Here is a 21,377-nt window from a genome sequence, read left to right on the forward strand (position 1 = left end):
AGGACCTAAGAATTTCACCCCCAAGTAAGTATACGTGTTGGTGATCTCAATCTCCTCCCCCCTGAATAGGAAGTGAAGATCTAAGGTTTTCTTCACTCGATTGAAGATCATAACCTTGGTTTTACCCAAGTTGACTATCAACTGTCGATGATCACAAAACAGAGCTAAGGCATCCAGCTACCTTTGTAACCCTTCTGGGGATGAAGAGAGGAGGACCACATCATCAACAAAGAGTAGAATAGATATCAGAACCTGGTGAAGAAGGCAACCATCATTGTTCTGGATATGCTTGTGTAGAAATGCCTCCAACTCATCAATATAGATCCCAAATAGGGTAGGGGACAATGGAAAACCCTGTTTAACCCCAATAGTGCTTCGGATGAAATCGGACATCCCATGAGCCACGTGAAGACGACCAAGAATGGACCCATATAGTCACATAATAGCGATCAATAAGGTTGCATACACTGTGGAAATCTGCATTCTAAAATGGAATAGGTGTTAATTATGCAAGTCATTACTTTTTATAAAAATGTGTTTACATCTCTATCCCACTTTGTAATAGTTGAGTTAGCTCTAATTATTTTATTATTTAAGTATGTTTGAAATTAAGTTATTGCACCATTATTATAATAATAATAATATATAAAAGGAAAAATATTGATGCATTAACACTAGTTCATTATTTCTCTAATTTAATTTAAAAGAAAACTATTACACCAATACAACAAAAGAAAACTATAACATCAATATATAAAAAAATCATCATACAAGAATTAGATAACATTAACCATGTGAAAATCTATTTACATTGTTCATAGAGAAAACTATATATATATATATATATATCCAACATATTAAAATGCTAGAAAAGGAAGTAGTTCTTAAAAAACAAACATGAAAAATTAGATATGTGAATATGTTGGCCCAAAGTTGTTATTTCGTGCATGGTCATATCTTTGATGTTGGTTGCATGGATGTTAAAACTATAACATCCTCTTCTTTTCAACAATAATTACATTTTGGATTTCAGCCATCTGTGGTTCATTTCTTTTAAGTTGAATCTCGGAGTATCCACAATAATGATCATACTTGTGAACGTTTCAAATCCCAACAGTGATCCATCATCAGGACAATTACTGAATGATTATAGAAAAAGAGCTTAGTGAGAGGAAACTCTGCTTGCGATCTTTATTATGAAATTTTCGAGTAAAATGGTCTCATTCCATGTATCCCCTCCGTACATGGATATAATTTTGGATTTCAGGCATCTGTGGTTCATTTCTTTTAAGTTGAATCTCGGAGTTCCCACAGTAATGATCATACTTATCAATGTTTCAAATCCCAACAGGGATCCATCATCAGGACAATTACTTAATGATGATAGAAGAAGAGCTTAGTGAGAGGCAATTGTTCTTGCTTTCTTTATTCTGAAATTTTCGAGTAAAATGGTCTCATTCCATGTATCCCCTCCGTACAGGGATATAATTTTGGATTTCAGGCATTTGTGGTTCATTTCTTTTAAGTTGAACCTCAGAGTACCCACAGTAATGATCATACTTATCAACATTTCAAATCCCAACAGTTATTGAATGATGATAGAAGAAGAGCTTAGTGAGAGAGCTCTTCTTCTATCAGCATTCAGTGATTGTCCTGGTGATGGATCCCTATTGGGATTTGAAACGTTGACAAGTATGATCATTACTGTGGGTACTCTGAGGTTCAAATTAAAAGAAATGAACCACAAATCCCTGAAATCCAAAATTATATCCTTGTACGAAGGGGATACATGGAATGAGACCATTTTACTCGAAAATTTCAGAATAAAGATAGCAAGAAGAGCTGCCTCTCACTAAGCTCTTCTTCTATCATCATTCAGTAATTGTCCTGATGATGGATCCCTATTGGGATTTGAAACGTTGACAGATAATTACATTCTTGTAGAATTTAGACTTTTGTGATCCATATTAATTGTAACAACATTTTCGGTAAAAATCACATAAAATAAAAGCTCATCGATGTGTTTCAAACTAACCAGTGTGGTTCATCTTTAAGACAAGATGAGGAATCAGATCTAGGAAATGGAATAAATAGATGAAGGGAGCAACTAACTAGCCGTTAGAAATAACGGCTAGTTTGACTAAAAAATCGAAATAACAAATTAAGCCCTTGACCCAGAATTAAAAAGAATTTTAATTTAATAATTAATATTATTTTTGAATTAAGAAATAAATAAAACAATTTCAATTAATATTAAATAATATTAGTATTATTAAATTATATTACAGATATAATATCAATAAGAATTTTTAAATACAAAAACAGTGATAATAATAATAATTAATTAATTAATTAAATAACAAACTTTTAATCAGAATTTTAAATTAATAACTAATATTATTTTGGAATTAATAAAATTATTTGATTTTAATATTGAGTAATATCATTTTCAATAAGAATTTTAAGATAATAATAATTATTTAATTAACTAATTTTAACTTAAAAAAAATAAAAATAAAAATAATTAGGAAGATAACTCAGAAAACAAGAAAAATCTAGGAAGAAAGAGCAGGGATCCAACACTTGCTCATTCTCCAACCATCATCTCTGTTCAAATTGATGGGCCTTTGTTCGATCTCTAAGGCCTCTCTGAATTTTCAATGATGAAAGTGGTCAATCCTAGCGATGACCTTTGTCTCTAATATGCAAATGTGATGATTGGTTTTTTCCACATGTTCAGCCAATGCGGAGGAGTGATACCTTCCATGCTAAGATACCGAAAACGGCTCCCTGGCAGGCAAAACCGTCGTTTTACGTATCAGAAACGTATTCACCCCAGAAACGGCAAAAAAACGGCTGAAAAACGTTTTTGTTGATTTGGAAACGTATCGAATTTTTTTTTGCCGTTTTTCAGGTGTTTTCAAGGAAAAAACCTCCCGTTTAAAAAAAATTGATACGTTTCAGAGAAACTTAAAACGTATTTCGAAATTTTTAAAACGTATCTGCAAAATCGTGATTCGTATCTAAAAAATTTCAATACGTTTCAGTCGCTTTCACTTGCCCGCCGGGAACAGATTTTCAAAATCTGGCATTTTAGGTTTTGAACTTCACTTTACGGCGCGGTTTTATTATTCAATGTTCATTCTAGTCACTAGTATAACTATCTTACCTAACCTAATCCCTAAACGACAAGTATGAAGAGTGAGTGTCGCCGCTGAGAGTTTTCAGTTTCAGTTTTCATTGCGTGGAGTGACTGGTCACTGAAGTTTGAAGTTCCTGCCGGCATCGTTGGACAACTACAAGGTACACGTAACACAACTTATCACTGATCAGCGTCTATTTTAAATTTTTATGATTTTATCGTTCGATTCATACTACTGGCATGGTAATTCTGCTGTCGAATCCATAGTCACAGTTTTACTGTTTTAATAGCTTTGCTTGGGTTTTCATAAAAATAAGTTTGGGATTTATATGCATCATATTTTGACCCGATCCTATGGCCCGATTCAAAAACCTTTGCATAGTGCATGGTGTCTAACAACAGACTTGAACTTTTTGGCACTTAGGCATCAAAGTTTCAAACTCTTTTCAAACGAAATGGTTGTTCTTCACCTAACTCAACAATCCCTTCAGGAAGTTTCTCGTGAATGAAAATGTTTAAATAAATTTAGCATATCCTTCTTACTGACAAATTTCTCAGTATTTAGGCATCAAAGTTGAAAGTCTGCCAGATGTTGTGTTTTTGCTCAGTATTGGCCACTATGTTTAAACTTTGTCTTCTGCATAATGCTTGCATATGTTCACCCTTGATGATGGAAATCCATAGGCTTGTTTTACATCCTTGAAATTGTTTCTCATAATGGATGTTTGTTGCATGGATGTATAGTCCTCTATCCGGATCTAGATGTGTACTACGACTCCAAAGTAAATTAATACTCCAGATATAGATGTGTCGTATGACTCCAAAGTGAAATAATGATGATGCCTTGCATTACAATTTACAACCCTCTAAGAGATGGGAGAGTACTCCCATTAAGCTCAAAAAGGTAACAATAGCAAATGATCAGATACGTGTCAGTGACTATAGTAAATTTACAAACACATATTATATACTGGTTCTCACTGCTCAGTTATTCCTCATGTAGGCCTTGGCCTTGACAGACTTGGCTCATTAGGTGAGTTTCACATCAATCGATTATTGCACAGAAATTATACCTTTCCTGAAACGTATATGATCAAAATCTTTCCAACCAATAAATGAACAGGTTGTTCTTCACCTAACTCAACAATCCCTTCAAGAAGTCTCTCATTGATGAAAGTATTTCAATAATTCAGCGTAACTTTCTTACTAATAAAGCCATGAAAAGTGTTCCTTGAGCTACTACTTTTGCCGGAAATTTCCTTTGAGCAATATTAAAGTGACTAATAAAAAAACATAACATGCATCACAAGAAATACACTTCAATGAAGAACTTTAGTTTTACGGTTTACCTATAAAATAAGCTCAGAAATAGTTATCATTAAAACCAGTGCACCAGTACCACAAACAGAATGCAATGGAGGCCTCTTAGCTCAGGAGTCAGCGCTTGTGAAAGACAATACAGTATTATGGGCATTCATAATTTATTAATTAATTATCAGACCCTCCCTGAATTACAGTTTAGTGTCAGGACTCAATACTTGATATCTATTTCAATGACACTACTGCTGAAGCAATCCGTTCAAGAGTTCATATAGAGTTTCAGGCTTTACCCTTCAGGCTTCACATAATTCCAGGACTATCTCAGCTTCTTCCTTTTACACAGTTCCATGCAAGATCCTTCACATATAGTTCCAGACTCGAAAAATATGATCCCATAAGCCCAACTTCCACCAGCATCACAGCTTACAAATTTACAATCCTTCCAACCCTCGAAAAATATTTTTAGTTAATGTTGATGTTTCCTGTTACTCATATTTTCCTTTTATTAAATTGTTAATATTAAAAGTTGAACTGAAAAACCCATTTCAGAATGTTTGATGATGGAATCACAGTATCCCACGAATTCTCTCAATCATTTCTTCAATTCGATGGAATCTTCATGTTGAGTTTCCCCAACAGTGGCTGCGGTTCTAAGAACAGTGTTCTTGCTTCAATGTTCGCTGTCATTATGGAACAGAGTAAAGAGAAAGGCATATAATTTTATAAATAAATGATGACATAATTTTATTAGCATCCAGAAATGACCAAATAAATTTTTTTAAATAGTAAAATACATATCTGAACTTGAAGACTGATATTTGTCAATTTTCTTTTTTCAGTTTCAGACTTCAGTGAATGTCATCATCATTCATGGCAACTTCAAGTTCAGCCATTCATGAGGCAGAGGAAGTGGCACAGGAAATTGAAACAACCCAGAAAGTTGATCCAAAGTCACCACTTTGAAAATATGTCACTACTGTTGGGAAGATCCAAGGAGGTGGATCATTGGCATGGGTTTGCAGTGAGTGTAAAAAGGAGTTTAAGGGGTCATACACATGGGTTAAAGCACATTTGCTTGGGTTAAAAAACAATGGGGTTCGAATATGTAGTGGCCCACCTAAAGAGAATGGGAAAGATGGAAATGGTTTAAGCAAGGTAAAAATTGCAAAATATCAGAGAGAACAAGAAGAGGCAGATGCTAAAGCAAATGAAGCAAATCTTGCCTCCCATTTAAAACACTCAACAAGGTTGGGAGCATCTTCATCAAAGCCTCCACTTTATTCTCATGGAATTGTTGGGTCAAAGCGGTCAAATTTGGGACCGTTTGAGAAGAGTTTTAATAATGATGCTCGAGAGATAGCAGATGCAGCGGTAGTCCAATGCATTTATGCAAATGGCCTTCCCTTTAACCTTGTGCGATCTCCTTACTGGGCAAAGATGGTAAAATGTTTGAATGAAGCCCCAAGAGGGTACAAGAGCCCTGGGTATGAGAAGATACGCACCACATTGTTGAGTGCTCAAAAGTTAGATTTGGAGGCTAAATTAGCCCCCATTCGTGATTCATGGCTCATTTCAGGGGTGTCCATCATTTCTGATGGATGGAAAGATCAAAGAAATAGGCCTTTGATCAATGTGATTGCTCAGAGCCCACATGGGGCAATGTTTTTGAAGGCAGTGGATTGTGAGGGGCAGGTGAAAGATTCTCAATTCATTGCTAACATCTTGATTGAAGCAATTGAATTGGTGGGGCCTAAAAATGTTGTCCAGGTAATAACTGACAATGCAACGGTGTGTAGAGCAGCAGGCCTAATTATTGAAGGCAAATGTCAACACATTTTTTGGACCCCTTGTGTTGTGCATTCATTGAACCTCATGTTCAGCAAGTTGGGGAAGCAAATTGAGTGGATTCGAAAAATATTTGAAGAGGCAAAAGAAATTCAAGCCTTTATCACAAACCACCACATGTCCCAAGGCATCTACAGGGAATTTGCTAAGTTGGAGCTCCTTAAGGTACATATACTTAAACTTTAAACTTTAAAGTTTATTAAATATTTGACTCTAAATTCAAATATCTAAATTGGATTCTCAAATGTCATGATTCGTGAATCATAATAGGTTATTCAATCAAATTATGATTTTTTATTTTCAAATTGATTGAAATTTGAAACATTGGCAATTTGACACTTGCAGGTTGCTGAGACTCGATTTGCTTCTCACGTCATAGTCTTAACGAGGCTCATGCAGGTGAAAGATGCATTACAATCAATGGTATGCAGTTCTCTTTGGAATCAATGGAGGCAATCCCAATCTAATAGAGAACAAGCAATGAAACGGTTGGTTGTTGATGATGAATGGTGGGATAAGGTGGAGTACCTCTTGGCATTTACTAAGCCAATTGTGGATTTGCTCCGTATGTTTGACACAGATATGCCTAATCTGGGAGAGGTGTATGAGGGCATTGATTCCATGATAGAGAAGATAAGGTTGGTTATAAATGCCAAGGAGAATGACCCAGATGAAATCTTTTACAGAGAAGTAAAAGATATATTGACCAAAAGGTGGAACAAGATGACCACTCCATTGCACCTTTTAGCCTATGCACTGAATCCAAAATATTATGCTGCAGAGTTGCTACGTGATCCAGAAAGAAGCGCACCAAACAAAGACCCAGAAGTCGTAGAAGGATTTAAAAATGCTTTTAGAAAGCTTTTTGTAGATCCTGAAATTGGGCTTCGGATTCGTGCACAGTTTTCTCATTTTGTGGGATCGGAGGGTTGGGGTTGTGATATTGAGTGTATGCGGGACAAGAGCAGATTAAGTCCAATTGAGTGGTGGAACTTCTATGGTGGGGCACTACCACATATCCAAAAATTGGCCATCAAGGTCTTGTCACAGGTTGCTAGTTCTTCTTCAGCAGAAAGGAACTGGAGTACATACGGCTTCATTCATTCAGTGAAGCGAAACAGATTGGGCTCTAAGAAGGCTAAGGAACTAGTGTATATTCATTCAAACCTTCGCCTTCTGTCACACAAGAGAGATGAATACAAATTTGGGCCCACCAAATTATGGGACGTGGAACCAGAGTTGCCTGACTTGGATATGACATTGAATGCCATGTCTCACATGAGTTTGTTTGATTCGGAGCCATCACTGGGAATAGGTGCATCTTCAAGTGGACATGGAAGCAATGTTCCCAGTGCCACTTCTAGAGAGGATGTGGAAGTGGAACATTATAGTGGCATGAATGAATACATATTTGATGATATGTAAAATTTGTAATTTATGATGGTGTTTTAACTTTTAACTTTTAAACTTTTGAACAACCATATGAATTATGAGTAATGATATTATGATAGTAGACTGCCAGTCATAGTTCATTTTGTAATTTCATAGTATGTAGTAATTAGTATGCATTATTAATTTTGGTAATGATGGTGTTTGTGTAACTTGTCATGTTGATAACTTGATGTTTGAAATTTGAAACAAAAACTTGATGTTTGATGATATGTTGAAACTTGAATCATGAATGTTATAATAATCGTTAATGATGATGGCAATGTTGAATGTTTATGCCATATGGCATATGTTGAAAGTTGAAACTTGAATTGATGATGATGAATCATGAATCATGATAGATCATAGATGATGATTTAGATTCTGAAATATGAATGGTAATATGAATTTTTTTATTTTTAATATATATATATATATATATATATATATATATATATATATATGATATATATATATATATATATATATATATATATATGTTAAATTTTTATATATTTATTATGTGCCGTTTCCTGCCGTATCGTATCCAGATTTTTTGAAAATTTGTCGTATCTGTTTCAAACCCCGTACCCGTATCCGTTTTCTGGTAACTTAGCCCAGAAGTCGCAGAAGGATTTAAAAATGCTTTTAGAAATCTTTTTGTAGATCTTGAAATTGGGCTTCGGATTCGTGCACAGTTTTCTCATTTTGTGGGATCGAGGGTTGGGGTTGTGATATTGAGTGTATGCGGGACAAGAGCAGATTAAGTCCAATTGAGTGGTGGAACTTCTATGGTGGGGCACTACCACATATCCAAAAATTGGCCATCAAGGTCTTGTCACAGGTTGCTAGTTCTTCTTCAGCAAAAAGGAACTGGAGTACATACGGCTTCATTCATTCAGTGAAGCGAAACAGATTGGGCTCTAAGAAGGCTGAGGAACTAGTGTATATTCATTCAAACCTTCGCCTTCTGTCACACAAGAGAGATGAATACAAATTTGGGCCCACCAAATTATGGGACGTGGAACCAGAGTTGCCTGACTTGGATATGACATTGAATGCCATGTCTCACATGAGTTTGTTTGATTCGGAGCCATCACTGGGAATAGGTGCATCTTCAAGTGGACATGGAAGCAATGTTCCCAGTGCCACTTCTAGAGAGGATGTGGAAGTGGAACATTATAGTGGCATGAATGAAGACATATTTGATGATATGTAAAATTTGTAATTTATTATGGTGTTTTAACTTTTAACTTTTAAACTTTTGAACAACCATATGAATTATGAGTAATGATATTATGATAGTAGACTGCCAGTCATAGTTCATTTTGTAATTTCATAGTATGTAGTAATTAGTATGCATTATTAATTTTGGTAATGATGGTGTTTGTGTAACTTGTCATGTTGATAACTTGATGTTTGAAATTTGAAACAAAAACTTGATGTTTGATGATATGTTGAAACTTGAAACTTGAATCATGAATGTTATAATAATCGTTAATGATGATGGCAATGTTGAATGTTTATGCCATATGGCATATGTTGAAAGTTGAAACTTGAATTGATGATGATGAATCATGAATCATGATAGATCATAGATGATGATTTAGATTCTGAAATATGAATGGTAATATGAATTTTTTATTTTTTAATATATATGTGTATATGTATATGTATATATATATATATATATATATATATATATATATATATATATATAATTTTTATATATTTATTATGTGCCGTTTCCTGCCGTATCGTATCCAGATTTTTTGAAAATTTGCCGTATCCGTTTCAAACCCCGTACCCGTATCCGTTTTCTAGTAACTTAGCTTCCATGCTTTATGTCTGCAACATGCTCACAAATCCTTTGATTTATTGACCAACCAGTCTCACCAATATAAGGAGTCCCACATGAACAAGGAATCATATAAACACCCTTCCCATCATTAGGGTTAATAGGGTCCTTGGCCGAATGAAGAGAATTTCGAATAGTGCGAAAGGGTCTAAAAAAGAAGGAATATTATGTTTTTTCAGGATCCTCGCGATTTTATTTGAGGTCCCTTGAATATAAGGAAGATGAAACCCGGAAGATCTGATTCCTCATCTTGTCTTGAAGATGAACCACACTGGTTGGTTCGAAACGGTCGACGGGATTTTATTTTATGTGATTTTTACCGAAAATGTTGTTACAATTACATTCTTATTACTAACAAAATATATATAAATAAAACCAACTTAATATGCTTATATGATGTAAGGCATCTATATATGGCTACCTGATAGACTAATTTTTGCTACAATTTTAAATTTTTATAGGTTACGACTAGATGTACATAGTCACAAAATAGATAAGATGTATATCTCAGATATATGGTTACAGGAAATACAATGCTATGTTGATCATAGATTTAAATTGTATTAGCTATCACGAGGAATGGATAAGAACATGGCATATATCGATCTATAAACATCGTTTACTAATAGAAAATATGTTGGTTTTTTTCTTATTGATAAAAAAATAAAATAAATAAATAAATAACAACTTGCAACTTTCTTTTTGTAAATTAATGCTTTATAATGTCAAAAAATCACAATTACGTATTTTTTCCAAAATGCGCCGTGAGGATTTTAATCCTCCTCAAACCATTACCATTAATTGGCTTCCATATTTCCATACAACCCTGGATACAAAATTCACAAGACTAAACACCACACCATGGCCACATAATTCATAAGATTGAACACTACACCATGACCAACACAGAGTAATAAAAACTAAGTACATCATAAAGCCGAAAGCCCTTTCGACTAGGAAAAACCAAAACAAAAAGAACACAGAACTACAAATCCAGCCACTAGGAACATTAACCATTATCTGAAGAAGATATTGTTGCTAGTACCCTTGCGCTCAAATCTGGAGGATCTATCAAATTCACATTTTCAATGTGCCCCTCCACATGGGCAAGGCAAGAATCAGTCTTGTCCAAGCATACACATTGATTCATGAGCATTCTTTTTTTGTCCTCCGAGACCGCTCCACTTGCTTGTCTTTCAGGAACAAACCCAACAATGTATTCATTTTCTAGTGCAGGGCCACTGAGCTCTGATATTGGTTCTTCCTACCCCTTGTGTGCCCAATATTAGGAAGCCAAGTCGGCATATCCTCTAAGATTTCTAAATCTAATTAGGATTGTCTCTCCACACCAGCTTGAGTCTAAATTTTGTGAATTTCCTTCCTTGTTTCTAGCAGAATTGCATTGAAGTAAGTGGCAGTCGAGTCATGAGAGAAAAGCCTCACTCCTCTCTGCCCTCATGGACCATTGCTCCCTCTCCCTACCTACAATGAATTCGTTGATGTGACGACATGACAGAGACCGAGAGGGCACACCTGGAGTACCTACTATGTTTACCTATGCCTGTGAAAAACAAGAGAAAAGACCAGACACATACATCCCAAAACCAAAGCTCCAACCCACTATATCATCCCCAATGCTCATGACATAGACCTTAGACTCAATAGAAGCACCAAAGTGTTGGACAGAGGTCGCAGTGGCCTCTACAGAGGGTCCATTCTCTAACACCATTAAACAAATACTCATATTCACACAAAACATAAGACCCTTGACACAGAAGACACTCAAACACCCAAGAAAACCAACCCATAGGAGCCCTTCAACTCACACTGAACAATTCACGTGACAACAGACACCATTATTTACACAAATTATATCCCACGCCCTAGACATTACCAATTGATAGAAACCCAAGAACAAAGGACGCGAAATGGTTGCCAAGCCAACCAAAAGGCTCTCATGCCTTCAAAAAATTCCATGTATACCCATAACTTAACAATGCAAATTTAGTTTTTGAATAAGAAAACTTCATAAAACAACATCTCTAATGTATTTAATCAAAGATGCAAATTCATCATAAAGTTTATAGTATTCTAATGTTGAAATAAGTTTTTTTATGATGGATATATTTAAGAAGGTAAAGTAGTGTTATCATACAAACATTTGTGTGAAAGATACTTTAAAATGCTAAAAAAGAAATTAACCTCATTTTTGTGTTTAAAACACCTTGGGAACCAACAAGGTGCGATTTCCATAATTTTAAGTCAAAGATACTCTCACATATTCGTAATTTGGGATTTTGTTCCACATTAGTCCTCCATTTCTCCCTCTTGAAACCAAAAATTGCCTTCTCACATATAACCAACATTCATTCATTAAAGAACATAAATCAACAAAAGATTCCAAGGCTTCCAAAAACCTTAGAGAGTCAATGACATCAATCATGACAATATTTATGATGACTTCTTGATGAGAAAAGAAAACCTATACTTTCTCCATATGACTGTTATTTTTTTGGATGTCACACATTTGCGCAAAAAAGAATAGACAATCCAATTAAAAACATTTGATTTTACCTCACAAATGAATAACAAAAGTGTTGACTTTGTATATATCCTATTAAACAAGCCTAAAATCAAAATTACTTTGCAAATCATAAGAAAATGTTAGTGAAAGCATGTTCATTGTTAGCTTCAATATGTTCCTCCATAGATTATCTCTTGAGCCAAGCATTCCATTTCGACATTTCCAAGGGCTTGTTGAACAAACTCTTCTTCATTTCCCTCATCTAGAGATGACCCAATAGACATCCTTTCAAAGAAGTTGTTGATCGCAAACTCCTTACCAAATTAATAACCAAATGATACATCTTGTTGCATTGTGCCTCCAAATATTCTGTCTATATTTTCTACTATATCAGTATTTAAAAAAATTTTGCATACCATTATTTTAATTTCTTGTCAACATGGCATTCTACTTGAAACAAGAAAGATGGAAGCCTAATTGCAAACCAAAAGGCTCTCATGCCTTTAAAAAATATCCATGGATACCCATAACTTAACAATGTAAATTTAATTTCTAAAGAAGCAAACTTCATAAAACAACATCTCTAATGTATTCAATCAATGATGCAAATTTATCGTAAAGTTTATAATATTCTAATGTTGAAATAAGTTTTTTTATGATGGCTATATTTACGAAGGTAAAGTAGTGTTATCATACAAACAATTGGGTGAAAGATACTTTAAAATCCTAAAATAGTAATTAACCTCATTTTTGTATTTAAAACACCTTGGGAACCAACAAAGTGTGATTTCCATCATTTTAAGTCAAAAATACTCACATATTCATAATTTGGGATTTTGTTTCACATTAACCGTCCATTTCTTCCTCTTGAAACCAACAATTGCCTTCTCAAATACAACCAACATTCATTCATTAAACAACATAAATTAACAAAAGATTTAATGGCTTCCAAACAATGGCATCAACATGACAACATTTATGATGTTTTCTTGATGAGAAAATAAAGCCTATACTTTCTTCATGTGACTAAAAATTATTTTGGATGTCCCACATATTGCCACTACAAATTACATCTTCAAAGTGATATAAGAAACATCAAGTGATAACTTCAACCATAATTCAAGGACGAAACATTTATTCATTCTCATGGTAAGTTATGTTTCCTTATCAAAAGAAACATGCAATAACTCATACCTTCTTCATATGACTAAGATATTATTGAAGGTGTCACTCACTTGCACAAAACTGAATAGACAATCTTATTGGCACCACAAATTACATCTTCAAAGTGACATAAGAAACATAAAGTGACGACTCCAACCATGCTTCAAGGAAGAAGAATTCGTTCCTTCCAATGGTAAGTAATACTTATCTTCTGCATCATTGAAGATCATATTTAGCTTTGTTCTGACTATTAATTAATGTGATAGGGAAATGAAACATTTGAAAAAAATAAGCCATATGCATTACAAATTAAATGTTATCAAAATTGGACCAGTCATCAAACCAGTAGGCTGCTTGGACTGGGAATTGATTGGAACTGGACCAAAAAACAGGTTAACCAAAAACACATTTAATATTGAAATTTAAACAAACATACAAAAAACTGTGTATTAATGTGCATCCATATGAATCCAAACCATTTATACGCAAATAAACAAATGTTCTCATTTATATAGCTTGTAAGGGTGCAAATAACCAAAATAACACTGAGTGCAATCCATCTCTGAACCGAAAATACATCAACAAAAAGGCCCTAGATGGCATCTAACATCCGAAAAAAATCATGCTACAACCACTACATACATATCATCAAAATCTTTGCCTATATTGGAATCTTCGTCATCAATATCACCCTCTAAGCATTAAAATAAGATAGAAAATGCTTAGAATGTCAATTCAAGATTTTGTTTAAGTGATGGGTACATTTTTAGTAGGATTATGATAGAGGAGTTCAACAATCAATGCCACTAACATCAAGATACATAGAGGGATTGGTGCTTTTGATTAAATGCTAATTCCATACCCTCGTACATGACAAAATCCAATCGAAACATCGCAATCCCCAAATCCTGAAATCCTGAAAAACTGTTTAGTCTCCTAGATTTTGAGTGGGATCTAAAGTTCTACTTTCTCCACTCAATGAGTTTGGAACTACTTTCAAACACCCTGAGTCATTTCATGGTAATGTTAAAAATTTAAGTAAAATGATGAATATAACATTACCATGAATTGCATAGCAATAGCAAGGCCATAGGCTTGAATATTAGAAATTTGGTCAAAAACTAGGCTTCTCCAGTGATAAATCATTACTTTAAAAAAAATGGTTGTTTTCAAAGGGTCCTTGATAGCATTGTATAAGACCAATCCGTACAAGAATCAGTTGATTGTTTTAAAAGGGTCCTTGATAGCATTGTACAAAACCAATCAGTGCAAGAATCGGTTGATTGTTTTCAAAAGGTCCTTGATAGCAGGGTTGGAATTTGACGGGCATTTTGCCCATTAGAAGCCATTTTAGTCGTTAAATACATTGAAAAATTTTAAATGACCATTTGGCATAACATTGTTTAAAGAGTGAAGAACGTGTTTTTGACGGCTTATAATATTTTGAAAATGTTATTAATATCTTATCTGGACATTTCGCTCCTAGAAACTTCGCGATATAAAATAAAATATAAGTCTCTACCCTGAATAAGAAAGTCAGGTATGTCCTGTACTCTGAGTGGGCGATGAGTTTGATCATCAATAATAGTCTAAGATTTGAACTTGAATTGAGTTTTCATGATGAATTAACAATTGGTATGGTTTATACTTACAATTATAAAGAGTACACGAAATTAATATTATTTCCATATAAATCAATTGGTTTACATTTTAGAAACCTTAAATAGCACTTTGATCATACTTATAATTAAAGAATTGAGTTTTTCAGTGATGATTATTTTTAAATGTTATTTTTTAATAGTTGTTTTTAAATGCTATTTTTTATATTTATTTTATAAAAATATATTAGTTTTGGTTTGAATATATATATATATATATGGGGTGGTGTATTAAATTTATATTTAGAAAAGTGTTTATTTATGAGTTATTTTTTGTTTAATTTATTAATAAATATAATCATTATTATTATTTTTTGTGTTTGATATAGAAAATTAAAATTTAGAAAATTATTTATTTTATATATGTGTATTTTTTTAAAATGACAATTATTATTAACTATTTTAATTTTTAGTTTTTTTAGAATTAAGTAATTTATTTTTTAATGAAATTGTAGTTTTGTGTTGTTTAAATCACTTTTTTCAATGTATAAATCAATTTAGTAGGTTTAAAAATCTCTCAAATATTAAACAATTAGAATTTAATAAACACAATTTTTGTTTTCTTTATGATTTAGTTAAAAACATATTTGAAATATTTTTAGTGAATTGCTCTCCATAATAATTTAATATATTTTTTTCTCTTTTAACATATTATGGAAAATGAATATGTTTTCCTTATGACGTTTTAGTTAAAACAATAGCAAATTGTCACCACAATATTTTAATATTTTCTATCTGGCTTTTTTAACATATTGGGAAAAAAATTATAATTCAATTGTTTAACTAATATTATGGATAATGTTTTTTTTAACATATTGGGAAAAAAACTATAATTCAATTGTCAAACTCATATTATGGATAATCATCGCTAGCGGCCATCCATAATGCAAGTTGACTTACCATAGTTATTCCAGAAAACCATGAACCTCCATAATCCATAATGCAGGTTGACTCACCATAGTTATTCTAGAAAACCATGACCCTCGAATTACCCTGAAATGCCTCTACATCTACGTCCATTAACTTGTTTCTTTGTCTCATAAACTCAAACTCTTAGCCAAACAAAAACGATTTTAAGACATACTCTAGACCTAAAAAAATTGCCAATAATTCCACTTTATAAACACAATTATTTTATAAAATTTGTAAAATTTGTGTATATATTTAACTAATGTTGTGATTTTAAGACATACTCTAGACCTAAAAAAATTTGTCAACAATTCCACTTTATAAACACAATTCTTTTATAAAAATTGTAAAATTTGTTTATATATTTAACTAATGTCATTGTTTGTGTTTTATTCTATCCATCACTGACAATGTGTTTTATGACAGGCCTATTTGAAATGTGTTTTTCATGATGAGATCTCATTGGGTGCTCGGTTCTAGTATGATTTAATTCTCGTAGGTGTCACCAAGACGTTCACTATGTTTTTTCATGATGAAATCTCATTGGGTGCTCAATCTAGTATGATTTAATTCTCGTAGGTGTCACCGAGATGTTCACTATGTTCACCTTAGAGAAAAGGGGAAAAAAATACATATTTCATACTCTTTGGAAGGAATTTCATTCAATAAATCACAATTTGTTTGATCAGGGTAAGTTGAATTAGAATCCAAGTCCAAATAGTTTCCTTGAAATTCAATGAACATGCATTTATCTCTTATGCAAAAATCATTAACAATCCCACTTGAATGAAACAAGCAATCATTTCTTGAGTGTGCTAGTACATCATCGAACCTACGTAGCCCAAAACATTACGTAGTTGAAAGCACAAAGCCTCCTCCTTGTCATAATGAATTTGGACCATAACCCTGCTTGTTGCCACTTCCTCTCTCTGAGTGTATTCACCACCCATCTTTATTGGCTTATTTGGGCGGGGGGGCTATCACAGTGTCAATAACACTACCTTATGAAAGTTATCATATGTCACGTGTCACCTATGGAACAATGGAAGTGTCGCTTCAACTACAGTCTGCACCAGATCTTTAGTGTCTCAACATCACTTAAAAGCTCTGAAAGATCGGCTCATGAAGAACAACATCTACTGCCACTTATGAAATATTAAAACACTTTTAATACATTGTGGTTGCTTGACTTCAAACTCTCCATCATGGACCTCCATATTGATTCCATGTTATTATGATTGTGGAGACGATAGGGGGATAAACCATCTTATAGTTTTACTTTGTTGGTCATCTTACATGTCACATAAGATCTCCTTAGTCATACCTTATATATACAAATGCTATGGCATGTCCTGGTCTAGGACATTTGATTTCAGAGTTATGAATATTTTATTGTGAGCGTTCCATATAATTTCAAACCAAGATTCAGAATTCAATAAGTCATTTGTTTGTTATGGTCATTTTGTTTTTTCTTATCTTATCATAAAAATGTGAAATTTTTTAACATAACTGTGTTATTGAAAGCGGTGTTTTTAAAACCAGAACTGATGACCGGATTGGTCCACCTAATGAACCGGTTTACCGACCAGAACCTGTTTAATGGGATTGGTTTGGTCTAAACGAACCGGTTTTAGAAAAATACATTAAATAATTTATTTTTAATGAAAAAAACTATTTTTAAGATTTAAAACCATGATTCCAAGCCAATAGAGACAAAATATGCAAAGATTGCTCATTTATATACCATGTAAAGGTGAATATATTAAAATGGCACCGAGTGCAATACATATCATCGACAAAATACATAAGCAATGAGGCTCTAAGTGGCCTCTAGAGTGCAAAAACAAAGCCTACAAACTATAGGGCCAGTGGCCTACTACAAGATTCAAGTCTACATATATGATAATAGTGATCAACATTATCACTTGAAACTTCTCATGAGTCATTATGATCAAACTCAGTTGGTTGAGTCTCGACTCCCAAACTTTGCAGTGACAAACTTTTTTGTTGGTTCAGTGACTTGAGTCTCAAAATTTTGAATGTATTCTGCCCTAATATGCCCTATTATTTCATTTGGTGCTCCACGTGGATTTACATGGCCTCCTATCCCAGCCAAGTGTTCCCTGAACCTGTTAATACCCCCTCCTTCAATGGACTTTTGGCAATATTTGCAGATCATTTTGCCATTAATCATATCATAATGAGCCCATGCAGTATCTCTGGTTTTTGGAGGCATGATAACTACTACTTAGCTTAAACTCTGTTGTTCCACTACTCTAGCAAAAACTCAACACTCTCCAAGCTCCTAAGCAAATTCACAAACACTCCAAATGAGATGTGTGAGACAAATGAGAGGGAGAAGGGCCTCTTAAAGGCTTGGAGGGTGTTTTTGGAGGGAAAGAACCCTTAGTTTCCCTCCAAAACCCCTAAAACCCTGTCAAAAAGTCGCTTTTTGGGCTCACAGTGGGAGTGCCTCCTAACCGGCCGGTTTGATACAAATCGGCCGATTCCGTCCTAAACCGGCCAGTTCGGACTGGTTAGCTGCAAAATTTGGCGAAGTCACCCCTCTAACGGGGTTTTTTGGCCGATTTCAACCGATGGGCCTGCTAACCGGTGGGTTAGACTGGTAAGTGGTTAGCTGGGCCGGTTTTGAAAACTATGATTGAAAGGTAATTTTTTAATAAAATCTTTATTGGTAAAGGGTTAATTTATTATAAAAGCATCACTCTTGAAGGGCAAAATTTTAAACAACAGTTTTTGAAAGGAAGAATAAAGACCTAAAATGTCAAAAAAATGTATATGACGGGTAAAGAGAAATCGAAACTCCAACCCTGCTTGATAGCATGGTACAAGACCGATCCATACAAGAATGGGCCAATTTAGTACCGAACCAGCCAAAAACCGTATGGTTCACCGGACCAAAACAATTTTGCCCTCCAGCTAGATGAACTGGCTAGTTCTAACTGGTTTGGTCTGGTTCTGATAATATTGTTACAAATTAGACTACTTTCAAGACATAGTCAAAATGCAGCATGCACTTTATATCTCAAACATCTTATAAGGGTACATATAAGAGTAGCTCTTAGATGTGCCACTAAAACTCTTATCACAAAGGTATGAATACCTAAATAGGCGAAAAGGAATAAAAACTATAACTATAACACTGCACCCACAGAAAATGTAGAAATATAGGCTGGCATGCAGCAAGGTAACTATAGAAGCACATTAAACATTGTCAACATGAAAGCCAGATCAGGTAAACGATATACCCGAATTGGATAAAGAAAAAATGAAGGTAAACGATATACTCCAAATTCGATAAAGAAAAAATGAACCGACAGGATGGAAGAAACATCCAAAATATTAACATTGTCAACATGAAAGCCAGATCAGGTAAACGATATACTCCCAATTGGATAAAGAAAAAAATGAAGGTAAACGATATACTCCGAATTCGATAAAGAAAAAATGAAGGACAGGATGGAAGAAACATGCAAAATCTTACTAGACCAAGAAGATCAATAAACAATTTGATGTGCGAATGATCCTCACCTTAGATTTACGGTATATACATGTCGTGACAAATTCCCTGTCAGTGTCTTTATGTAGAACTGAGATTCTAGTTGACCATGCCTTTCGATGAACACAATTTCCCTTTGGGATTTTTGGATAAAGCGGGAGTGAATGAAGAAACACACAAAATCGTACAGGTTATAAGGGTACATCGAGATGATCAAGGAACAATTTGGTGAGGGAATGCTCCTCTCCTTAGAATTATGGTATGTACATGTCACGACAGATTTTCTGTCAGTGATCTTTACAATGACCACACCTTTTCAGAAACATACTTTCCCTCTAGGTTTTGCTTGCCGGCGATTGCAAAGTTGGAGGCCCTGTGTTCGGGCATCCAGGTGGAATGGAGACGAAATTGAACCTGCCTGCCCTTGCTACCAATGTAAAAAAGTCGACTGAAAAAAAGGGACCAGTCCCTAAATGATGTCCTCTTCGATTGAGACACTTAACCATGTCAACTTGTAGATCAATATGATTGCTCCAAGATCTAAGAAGACAGAGATCAAGATAATAGTTGTTTTAGCAGTTACAATTTGGACAGCAGAGTCTAAATATTGAAGTATTTGAAGATGTCTAATAAAAAATTGCATTGTAAGCAATACATGTCTTGACACTTATTAGTCCTCATCCTATAACAGGTACGAAGCACTGCCCAAACATACTTTCCAGAAACAATATAAATGGCAGGGCTATATTTCTCCTGGCATTCATTATAGAACTCAGGTTGCATTTCAAATCAAAACCATGTGCAGAACATAACTTATGCAATGGGTAAAAAGACAAATGCGATAATAAAAAGGAAAATCTCGGCATTAAATGTAAATGAGATCACTAAATTGATGCAAACAAAAAAGATCCACTACAAACCGAGAGCAGTGAGCGGTCCAAGACATTCATACCTACCCATCCTGAACTTCGTTCTTTGTATGAATTTCCATGTGGCACCAAATTTGCAAGTTCTCGTCTGGATTAAATAAAATTACAATATGATAGGTCATACCTACCCATCCTGAACTTCGTTCTTTGTATGGAATTTCCATGTTTCACCAAATTTGCAAGTTCTCGTCTGGATTATATAAAATTACAATATGATAGGATACGACAAAAACATAAAAAATCCAGAAATTATATCTTTCTTTATTGGAATTCTCACATTTCAATAAGAATCCTATGATGTAAAATAATAAAATTGGATTTCATTTTGAATGAAGACAACAGATCAATACCTGTCATTCCTGTTGACTAATTCTCGAAGGACACTTATCTTTAATTCTTGTAGATGTTGCTCCCTGGCATTTCGCATTAAGCAAACCAAACATTTCAATTTTTATCCCAAATAATATTATAAATATATACTGAGCTATACTATTTCTGAGATCCCAAAGCTATTGGAATCAAAGTTCCCCAAGCCACACCCATTGAAGACTAGAAACGAATAAACACGGGATTGCAAATCATATGTCTAGTGCAATATATAGTAGACAAATCTGACGGTGTTCACTTCCAGCAAAGACTATATTCACCAACTAGTGGCAGAAGCAAATTTCTGTATATTCTAATCATATTTCCTGTAAGAAGCAAAGCTTAGACTAGTATTGCACATTGGCCATGCAGAGGAAGTTAAACTAATTGATTTTAACAGCCTGTGACCTGTGAATCTAAATTTCTGTATATTCTAATCATATGTCCTGTAAGAAGCAAAGCTTGGAGCTAGTATTGCACATTAGCCATGCAGAGGAAGTTAAACTAGTTGAACTTAACAGCCTGTGAGAAGTGAATCTACAGTAAGGTTTTCATATATGCATGCAACTAATTAGGACAGTTAAATCATGACATAGCCACAGAGTAAAGTCTGCATAGAGTAAGATTGATCAGACCTTTTTGGATAATGTCCGATCTCTGCCATCATACTGTGAATAATGTCCTATCTCTGCCTCCATACTCGCATGCTGTTCT

General features: G+C 34.1%; 1 protein-coding gene across 1 annotated transcript in view; it reads right to left on the reverse strand.

The window, feature by feature from the left end:
• LOC149242696 (uncharacterized) overlaps positions 1-21,377 on the reverse strand; it is a 150,408-nt gene that overhangs the window by 126,082 nt on the left and 2,949 nt on the right. The window lies entirely within an intron of this gene.

This window comes from Pinus tabuliformis, chromosome 8 (genome assembly GCF_031772625.1).
Source record: "Pinus tabuliformis cultivar Carrire ecotype Pingquan chromosome 8, CPIR1, whole genome shotgun sequence".
NCBI classification, from domain to species: Eukaryota; Viridiplantae; Streptophyta; class Pinopsida; order Pinales; family Pinaceae; genus Pinus; species Pinus tabuliformis.